The sequence below is a fragment of the Boleophthalmus pectinirostris genome, unplaced genomic scaffold (genome assembly GCF_026225935.1).
Source record: "Boleophthalmus pectinirostris isolate CB_2022bp ecotype Guang Dong unplaced genomic scaffold, ASM2622593v1 HiC_scaffold_1, whole genome shotgun sequence".
NCBI lineage: Eukaryota > Metazoa > Chordata > Actinopteri > Gobiiformes > Gobiidae > Boleophthalmus > Boleophthalmus pectinirostris.
In genome coordinates this window covers 40,182,897-40,194,220 of record NW_026570970.1, presented here as the reverse complement: position 1 = coordinate 40,194,220, position 11,324 = coordinate 40,182,897, and the positions used below count along the sequence as shown (strand labels likewise).

Sequence of the window (11,324 nt, the reverse complement as noted above, 5' to 3'; positions counted from 1 at the left end):
TTGATGCTCGGGGAGCCCGGGGCCCGCGCACGCGCATGTGTGTAATGGGTTTAATGTTTGACTATTCACATTATGATGAAATATTTCCTGAAGTTCCTTTGATTGTTTAATAAACCATCTTTTCTCAGGAGAGATGTCTTTGTTTCTTTATAAACTGACTTAATTACTTTCCCTGTATAAATGTAATCCCTGGTAGGGTGACCATATTTGCGTTTGTCAAAACCAGGACACCTTACGGGGGTCGGGCCTCATCATAGACATTGAGCTACTCACCTGGCAAAGCTTTTTAATGTTTTTTGGTGTCCTGGTGAGCTTTGAGGTCCGTGGCACCGCCCCTGGACACCGAAACATATGTGCCTGTTATGCATACTGTGCGCATGGCCTCCCACTTGTCTCGACCCGGACGAAAAGCGGGGAATTTCTTCTACAAATGTGCATTTACGCTTCAGCATGTTGCAGACTGACCGACTGTTTGCGTCTGCTCGGTCCTTCTGAATGCACAGAGACCTACAAGAGCCGCTTAATTTAATGGCCCTGTGAAAGATAATGAATACCCAGACATTTCCATCGCTTTATATATAAAAAAAAAAAAACCCGGACGGCCAGGACAGTACGTGAAAAACGGACATGTCTGGAGAAAAACGGACCTTTGGTCACCCTAATCCCTGGTCAATATAAAAAATCCTTAATAATAAAAATAATATTTAATAATGCACATCTCATCACTGCACTGTTTTTTTTTTTTTTTACTTCAAGGTCATTTAGTCTATTTTAGATGTATCCCACAAATATAGTTGTTTTGTTTTGCAAAAGTTAAACATAAATTTTCATTTTTAACCATAAGATTTGGAAGCATATTATTAGAATTGTTATGTTGCTCCCTTTATGTCACTATGCAAACACTTTTACATAACAGACAGAGCTACGCAGACACATGTTGACAGATTGATTGACTGATCGTAACACATTTAGGTTCATACATAACAAGAATAACTTGGTCACAAAATCCACCAGTTTGATCACCTGTGCGTAATCTGTGTGGAGCATTAGCATTAGCAGCAGCAGCGTGTCTCAGTTGCTGGGTGAGCGGAGCCGCTCCGTGAGATTCACCTGTCCCATTTCGGAAACAGTCTTGCAGTTCTAGGGCTGCAGCCTTCGCGGCCGATGAAGGACCCAGCCTTCGCAGCCTTCGGAGGCTGCAGCCCTCAAATTGGGACACGGCTATAGTGTAGGAATTGTGTTAAAAAATGAGCTAGGAGGAGAATGCGGCTAAAGGCCCAGCTCTGCTCACAGCCACGCGGCGCGGCGGGTGATCCTTAACTAAACAGCGTGTTTAGGTTAAGTAAGGTTACTAAGGTTCATGTTACGCTATTTCAAAGGCATTAGCAGGTTCACTGCTAGTTCTACTGTTAAATGTTCCTAAAGCTTTGTTTTTCATTTGGCATTTTGCAAGTTAATATCTATAAAGTTAACTTTATACCTTTTATTGAAAACCCAGGCTTTATATTAATTACTAAGTCGTTTTGTTCATGGGTATGATAGGTTACTTGGACACCACCGCATTATCCTGCACTAAGCACACAAAAGAAAACACTAACACCTTTTTACAAATACATTTATTATTGTTATTATTTTTACATTTTTGTTCATTTCATTCTACTTATTTGTTTTATGTCTATATCCTTGTTATCTCTAATGTTAGGGGGCTACAAAATAGTGTTAAACGTAAGGCACTGTTTTTGTTTGATAAAGATACTAAAGTAAATTGCCTTTTTTGCAAGAAACTCATTCTGTCTCAAACGATGAAAAGTTCTGGGAAAATCAATGGGGTGATTCAGTATATTTTGCACATGGAACCTCACACTCAGCAGGAGTTATGATTTTGTTTAATAGATTTTTGGGCACTGTAATTAACCACAAAAAAGACACAGAAGGTCACTGGTTAATGGTAGCAGCAGAGATATGCAATAAAAGAGTTTGTGTATATGGCTATAACAACAACTGTGCAAATAGAAATTTATATTCCTCACTTTGCAACTCTGTTAAAGAGTGGAAAATAACCTACGACTCAGATAATGTGATTATGGGAGGCCACTTTAATATAGCACCCGACTCTTGGCTTGACCAAACGCCTCATAGATAAGCTCAGCCCATTTATGATGACTCAATAAATAACTTATTTACAGAACTAGAACTGATTGACTTACTGGAGACTAAAACATCCTGGTAAGACTCAGTACACATGGTTTAACGCAGCAGGAAATGGTCAATGTTCAAGATTAGACTACTGGCTAGTTTCAAGCAGTCTCTGTTTCTGACGTCTAACGTTTCTGCTTGTGATATTTTAGCATCCCCATTTACATAGTCTGGTAAACCTAACCTTGGTGTTGTCTAAACCTCAACAATTATCTGTCAATACTTGGAAATTCAATAATCTTCTTAAAAACAGAATTTAATGATCAAATTAAAACATCTTTAAAAGAAACAGCAAACATGAATTCAACAAATATATCAGAATGGGAATGGTTCAAATTGAATGCCAAACTAATAGCTATTGACACAGGGAAAAAAATGAATGCAGCTAGGAAGCAAAAGCTGAAAGAAATAATTGATCAAATTAACCTGTTAACACAAGAAACCCCATCTAATGAAAATTAAATGAAACTAGTCTTTACAAACTCAGTTAGATGAAATCTATGCATTGACAGCACATGGGGCTTATGTGAGATTCAGAGCTGCATGGATCGAACAAGGAGAGAAGAGTTCATCTGATTTTTTTTGGTCTCGAAAAGCATAGACAATCCAGGAAAAAGATTAATAAACTTGAAGTAAACGGCACCGAAATTGAAAATGAAGATACATTTTCAAAAGAAATATGCACATTCTATGAAAACTTATACAAAACAGATTTTAAACAAAATGATTGTGATGCTATGTTTGAAGAAATCAAAAATAATATTATAGTGCTGAGCGACAATGATAGAAGCAGCCTTGAGGAGGAAATAACACTAACAGAAATGGATTCTGCAGTGAAACAAATGAAAAATGGAAAATCTCCAGGTATAGATGGTTTGACTGTTGAATTTTTCAAAATTTTGGGGATGACATAAAACAGTTATTACATGAAACCTTTTTAGATTGCATTCAGTAGGGACAACTATCTCCTACTATGAAAACAGGTTTAATTACTTTAATACCCAAACCTGATAAAAATACACTAATATTAGGTAATTGGAGGCCAATCACATTGTCATGTACAGACTATAAAATATTGGCTTTAATTTTTGCTAAATGACTTAAACAAATTATCAACAAACTAATTGGAGAATATCAATCTGCTTTCATCAAAGGCAGATTTATCCATAACCATATTAGGCCTACTGCTGACATGTTAAACTATCAGTTCCATATCCAATCAGAAAGCTTTATCCTATTCCTTGATTTCTTCAAAGCATTCAATACTGTGCAGCACATATTTATATTTGCAACTCTCAAAAAAATTGGCTTTGGAGAACACTTTTGCAAAATCATTGAAATGTTCTACTCCAATATAAATAGCTATATTTCCCTCAACCTGGGTACAACACCTCAAATCAAGATAACCCGTGGAATACGGAAAGGATATGCTATCTCTCCTCAGCTGTTTATAATTTGTTAATCAAATGTTATCTTATCTAATTCTAAACCATCCTCAAATTAAAGGAATTACCTTATTTGAATATGAATACAAAATAAGACAATTTGCAGATGATACTGCAATCTGCTTAAAAAACAAATCTGTATTAAACAAAACTTTTGAGGTAATTTAATTGTTTTCTAAGGCATCTGGTTTAACCCTGAATCCACTGTTGGGCAAGTTACTTTAAAACTGTAATGTGTTATTTATTACTTATTACTGTCATTTCAAAGTAATTCGTTACATTACAATATTACTGCATTTAAAATGTAAGGCATTACATTACTATTGCATTACTTTAAGTTACTCTCACCAAAATAACTGCGACAAAGCTGAACTTTTGAGCTGTATATGGACTGAACCAGGACTAAACAAGGTCTAAACCAGGACTAAACCAGAGCTGAACCAGGACTAAACCAGGACTATAACAGGACTAACCTCAGACTGATTCCAGGACTGAAGAGGAGGACTAAACCAGAACTGAACTTGGACTAAAACAGGACTCCCTGTCAGGATGGGCTCGAAGGTGACCGCAGGAGAAAGGACCGGCTTTGCTCCGCACCTCATGGAAGTAAGAGCGGCTGTCGCCCGATCGCGCTTTATGGACCCTGCTGCTCGGGCTCGCGGTCCTAATTTCAGCAACTATTTGCGGGTACAAGACCCGGTGCAAGATTCTGCTACATCGCATAACTTCTACCTTTCTTCAACGTGTCCAGATGTCCAACTTTTTGTGTGATGGTTTGCATCGTCCTCTGTCTTTTGGGTGTGAGCGCAGGAGCCTTTGTCAGTGCAGAACGTTTCGTCGACGTTGTGGATTTTGTCGGAGAGAAAACTTGCAGACATACAGCACTTCAGAATCACACTGCTACAGATTGAACATTTATTTAAATTTGGCAGCTGAACACATTCTGTACTGTACTGTACAGTAGACAGGAGTCCCTCAGCCGATCAGGACGCAGCGGGAGGAACGCAATACGTGTTCATACACTAAAAACAAAAGGAAAGCAAAATTGCACAAAACAAAACAAAAAACAAACAAACAAACAAAAAACAAACAAACAGCGAAACAGCGAGACCGCGAAAAGTGAACCGCGTTAGAGCGAGGGACGACTGTAAACCAGGTCTAAACCAGAAGTGACTCAGGTCTAAACCAGGTCTAAACAGCGGGTTGGTCCTTTCGCCCGCGGTTAACTGAAGGTCTATCCGGCCGCGTCTCTGGCGTTTCACCGCTGCTGATTTCATGGTGATTTTAGCGAATTTCTATGAAGAAAAACCCACCACTTCAATCCAGGTTAAAAAAGCATTGTAACGCGCGTTACTCACATTTGTACCGAGTAAAATATTACAATTTTTTCCCCTGTAATGTCTTACATTACTGCGTTACAGCAAAAATCAACGCATTACTGTAATACATTACTTTTATAATGCGTTACTCCCAACACTGCCTGAATCTGAGAAAATGTGAATTATGCCCACTTTTTGAATGTACTGAGATCAGTCTTGAGTCTATTCCAGTAAAAACTGAAATTAAATACCTAGGTCTAACCTTAACAAAGGACCAAAACAGAATGGAACAATGCAACCTAGAATCCAAAATATACAGAAGGATTTCTAAAATTATTTATCCGTGTCAGTCTCTCTCTCTCCCCTCAAATGGTCAAGAATCAATAGTATATTATTCAATTTTGTTTGGAAAAACAAAACACATTATCTAATGAAAGACTACAACGAAGGTGGGTTAAAAGCATTAGAATTTGAAAGCTTTCTTGGTACCCTTAAACTAAAATGGTTAAAAGCATTTCTTTCTCAGCCTGACTCAATGTGGTTCCAGATACCTAAAAGCTTGTTCTCTAAAGTGGGAGGGATAGACTTTTTAATGAAATGTGATTTTGAAATCTCTACATTACCAGTGAAACTCTCAAACCTCCACAAACAGGTTTTATCATACTGGAAGATGATATTTACTCACAATTTTACTCCACACAGCTCCACCTTGTGGAATAATAGGACCATCACAATAAATAGAAAGAGTGTTTTTTATAAAAGAATGGTTTGTTAAAAATGTTTTCTTTGTAGCAGATCTAATGGACAATTTGGCAATTTTATGCAGTATGAAACATTTAGCACAAAATATAATATTGTCTGCTCCCCAGAATGCTCCTGAAATTATGTAAAGCTGTTCCTTTACCTCTCAAAAATATGATACAAAGAATTACGATGTACTCTAATGTTCTGATTCAACTACCAGAGTTAAAAATTAATGAAATATCTGTTAATAATAAGAAATGTACTAATAGGGTGATTGGAAAGGAAATAAAAGGCAAATTGTTTTCAGATTTTGCAACTCCATCTAAGATTAAAATAGTTGATCATTGAATTAAAGTGGAAAACAAACATTATAAATTCTTGAAATGGCCGATCCAGCCCAAAATAAAAGAGATGCAGTTCAAAATTTTAAACAACATATATCCTTTTGCTGAAACATTGAGGAAAAGATTCAACTTTGAAGTGGAGCCATGTGTATTTTGCACACATTACCCTGAAACTACAGAGATCTCTTTTTCAGTTGCTCAGTGACCCAAAGGTTTTGGCTGGATATTTTTTAGTGGATGCAATTTGACCATTCTAACTTACCATTTAGTTATGTCCAAACTCTAATTTATATAGACAATTCTTCTAATATTATGTCCCAAGCTTTGAATATAACCATACTTATGGGTAAATATCATCTACACAAATGTAAATGGAAAAATTGTAAACCTTCTGTGCCTTGTTTTAAAAATGATTTGATGAATCATTTATAATCTTTAAAAATTATAAGTCAAACTAATGAGTGCCTGTCTCTCCTGTATAATATAATGGACTGATGACGACACAACCCCAGCCCCCTTTTGGACAAGGAATTTTAACCTCTTATGAACAAGAACTTTAACCATTTTATGGACAATGAACTATTTCCCCAGTTGGAGAATGATCATATCTTTATGTCTTCATTATATGTTTACTTAATTACATATGAACTTAGATAAACCGTGCAATACGAAATGTATTCTATGTGCCTATTTAGTATTATTATTATATTTATTCCATTCCATTCCATTTTCTTCCGCTTATCCGGGGCCGGGTCGCGGAGGCAGCAGTCTAAGCAGGGACTCCCAGACCTCCCTTTCCACGCACACTTCCTCCAGCTCTTCTGGGGGAACCCCAAGGCGTTCCCAGGCCAGCCGAGAAACATAGTCCCTCCAGCGTGTCCTGGGTCTTCCCCGGGGCCTCCTCCCGGTGGGACATGCCCAGAACACCTCCCGAGGGAGGCGCCCAGGAGGCATCCGAAAAAGATGCCCGAGCCACCTCAACTGGCTCCTCTCAACGTGAAGGAGCAGCGGCTCTACTCCGAGCTCCTCCCGTGTGACTGAGCTCCTCACCCTATCTCTAAGGGAGCGCCCAGCCACCCTGCGGAGGAAACTCATTTCGGCTGCTTGTATCCGCGATCTTGTCCTTTCGGTCATTACCCAGAGCTCATGACCATAGGTGAGAGTAGGAACGAAGACTGACCGGTAAATCGAGAGCTTTGCCTTTCGGCTCAGCTCCCTCTTCACCACAACGGTCCGATACAGCGACCGCATCACTGCTGAAGCTGCACTGATCCGCCTGTCAATATCACGCTCCATCCTCCCCTCACTCGTGAACAAGACCCCGAGATACTTGAACTCCTCCACTTGGGGCAGGGCCTCTCCACCCACCCGGAGAGGGCAAGCCACCTTTTTCCGGTCGAGAACCATGGCCTCGGATTTGGAGGAGCTGATCTTCATCCCAGCCGCTTCACACTTGGCTGCAAACCGCCCCAGTGCACATTGCAGGTCCTGGTTCGATGAAGCCAACAGGACAACATCATCTGCAAACAGCAGAGATGAGATCCTGTGGTCCCCAAACCGGACCCCCTCCGGCCCCTGACTGCACCTAGAAATTCTGTCCATAAAACACAATGAACAGAACCGGTGACAAAGGGCAGCCCTGGCGGAGTCCAACATGCACCGGGAACAGGTCTGACTTACTGCCGGCAATGCGAACACAGCTCCTGCTCCGGTCATACAGGGACTGGACAGCCCTTAGCAAAGGGCCCCGAACCCCATACTCCCAGAGCACCCCCCACAGGACACCACGAGGGACACGGTCGAATGCCTTCTCCAAGTCCACAAAGCACATGTGGCCTGGTTGGGCAAACTCCCATGAACCCTCGAGCACCCTATGGAGAGTGTAGAGCTGGTCCAGTGTTCCACGGCCAGGACGAAAACCACACTGCTCCTCCTGAATCCGAGGTTCGACTATCGGGCTGATTCTTCTCTCCAGTACCCTGGAATAGACCTTACCGGGAAGGCTGAGGAGTGTGATTCCCCTGTAATTGGAACACACCCTCCGGTCCCCCTTCTTATACAGAGGGACCACCAGCCCGGTTTGCCAGTGCAGAGGTACTGTCCCCGACCACCACGCAATGTTGAAGAGGCGTGTCAGCCAAGACAGCCCCACAACATCCAGAGACTTAAGATACTTAGGACGGATCTCATCCACCCCCGGAGCCTTGCCACCAAGGAGCTTTCCAACCACCTCAGTGACTTCAGCCAGGGTGATGGACGAGTCCGCCTCTGGGTCCCCAGTCTCTGCTTCCTCCTCGGAAGACGTGACGGTGGGATTGAGGAGATCCTCAAAGTATTCTTTCCACCGTCCGACTACATCCCCAGTCGAGGTCAAATTATTATATTTATTTTTTATTATTCTCTACTTCACTCTGTCAATGGCATTAGAGGTTATCAGTTTTTTGTTATTGCCCAACTTGTGTCTTGTGTATATCTGTGTATCTGTTACTTATTAATAAAAAAATAAATAAAAATAAAAAAAAAAACACGTGAAGCACATAAAATATATTTACATACACACTCAAAATATAAGAACCTGATACCTGTTTATGACAAGAACAGCCAATGTGTTGTCACACCAACTGATCCACAAGGAAAATTACTTGAACACGTCACATTATATTCCAAAAACAAAGAGTGAAAAATATAAAAATTATAAAAATAAATTCTAAATTAGTAGCAATAAAAATAGCAAGAGACTGGTGTCAAATAGGACATAATAAATGTTTGCCTGACAGTGCCGTCCCTCCAGTTCCTTGTATATTACATCCTAATGGCATTGTCAGGCAAAATAAATGTATATGTACAAGAAAAGTATAAAAAACAGAAACATACCGATATCAATACCAGTCAATTTTTATTTTTTATAGATTCTCTAGATTAGAACCCTGCATTTGGTTCCATATCTGACCAAAATATTTGAGTCTAAATTTTATGCAAATTAATTCATATTTAGAGGAGCTGAAGACACTTGACAATTGCCCTGTAGGACCTAAACTGTAACAGAACCAAAGTAATAAGGCCTATTCAAATAATTTGTCATTTTATTCTGCAAACACAAACTGAAACTTGCATAAAAATGAAAGTCCATAAATATTGCTTAGAAAGTCCATAAAAAAGTGACATAAAGTCCAGCTCCACTGTGGCTTTGTTGGCTTTGTCACTAAAGATGCTCATGTGTCTTTGACTACAGTAGATCCTGTTTCTGATCTTCATTCTTTGTTCTGCAGTTCAAATCTTGAATAAGCTTCACCTCCTTTCAGCAACATCATGGACACTTTCCTGGAATGCACAGTTTTAGCAGCTTCTGTAAGTCTGCATCATCAGCCCAGTCTGCTGCAGGAAACTGTTCAAAATGTTTTTGGAAGATCAAGAGCTTTGAAAAAACGCTTTGTGCTGGTGGAGACAAAATCACTAATTTGCTGTGTTATGACACCATCAGGTCATGGCCCAGTTCGGTTGTGCAGGTGTGAGTGTGGCCATAGAACTCTCGGCAATCATGTTTGAGCACGGGACAGTTCTAAAGTCCTAGTGTGAGTGCACCCTTAAAAAAAAGAAAGTAACACAAGAGTTACTTTTCCATGCTAATTAGTTATTTTCATAGTGGAGTAACTCAGAGTAACTTTTTGGGAGGAGTAACTAGTAATTATAACTAATAACTTTTTCAAAGTAACATTGCTGAAAATGCAAAATGAGTCAATTTCCAGGAAACCTCATGCAGCTTGACATCTCCCTCCCTCCCTAAATGATCTTTTGGATGCTAAAACCTAATGCAGGTTCTAATCGAGGTTATCTGAAACTTTATTTTTTACCATGTTTTGATGGACCACCCTAATAAATACAGTGTATGACAGTTATATACACAAGGTCATAAGGAAAATAGTGCAAAAATGATATGATAATTGACAGGACATAGGGTTATCTGTTACATAAGGCAGGGTTGTTGCTGTATCTCACTGTTTGAGTGGACCGAACCTTAAAGAAGTCAGTAAATGGTGGAGAAAATCACAAACGAGAAATAGAAAATGACAGGTGGAGAAAATTCTAAATCTCTTCAGCAGCTGGACCCACAATTCCTATTGTTTTGAACCGACAGCTGACAGGAGAAATAGTGCCTTCTCTGACATTTCCCCTCCCATTCTTCATGCCATATATTAGTATGATGCTGTTTACAGACACTATAGCATTCCTGCTTTGCCAATGACTGAACCAGATTTATACACTCTTTCTGAAGTGAGTTTTAGCCAGGACATCAGATTCTTCATTCCCCAAAATCCCAGCATGTTCCAGGATCCAGACAAACATGTGGCCATACCGGCTTGTAAAAAGCCTGATCCCGTCAGATCTCAGAAGCTAAGCAGGCTGGACCTGGGTAGTACTTGGATGGGAGACCACTAGGAATTCCAGGTGCCACAGTGAGGCGCCAGGGACAAAAAAACTGTCATTGTGTCCTTAGGCAAGACACTTCACCCACTTTGCCTAGTATGAAAGTGGTGTGAGCATGAGTGATGGTGGTGTCACTTCTGTCAGTCTGCCCCAGGGCAGCTATGGCTACAGTAGTAGTTTACCACCACTGAGTGTGGAGTGATTGAATGGTAAAGTGCTTTGGGTATCTTGAAAGGCGCTATATAAATGCAATCAATCAAACAAAACACTTGACCCCATATTATCAGTTTGATTAAGACAGCACAGAATCACAAAGATTAAATCAGGATGGGTCTTAGATGTCCTATGTTGATAAGCAGACAATGCAGCAGCAGAATCAGAACACAATAGATAATATACAGGAGAAGTTCTCAAATCCACCGCAACATCCACAATATAGCTGAAAGATCATTTGACACTTTGCTTAACCAACGGCTCAGTGACAGACATTCCAAAACCACCTTAGACCCGTCAGTAAAAATATGAACAGCTTTACTCTGATAGCTCAAAAATGTCTTAAAGCAGACACAAGTGGCTCAGGTAGGTTCCACAAAGGCAGGAGGAGGTCACACCAGACCCACCATCACATTTTTCTGCAGCCCCAAATTTGCACTTCCACATTTGCACTGTGAGCAAAAAATAGGCTTTCTCCAGGCTCTTTTCAAACTCTCAGTGATTGAATAGAGACCTAGATGCTAAATTGCTATGTTATCTTGCCACCCTAGCCCATTAATAACTTGTCCTGTCTAAGCCTCAGAGGACATTCACCCATTTCAACCTGTAAAGCTGGGATGGAGGTTGACCTAAAGGCA

General features: G+C 40.1%; 1 pseudogene; it reads left to right on the top strand.

The window, feature by feature from the left end:
* The first annotated feature begins 10,388 nt into the window (after positions 1–10,388).
* LOC129409013 (5S ribosomal RNA) lies at positions 10,389–10,506 on the top strand (annotated as a pseudogene).
* The last annotated feature ends 818 nt before the right edge of the window (positions 10,507–11,324 follow it).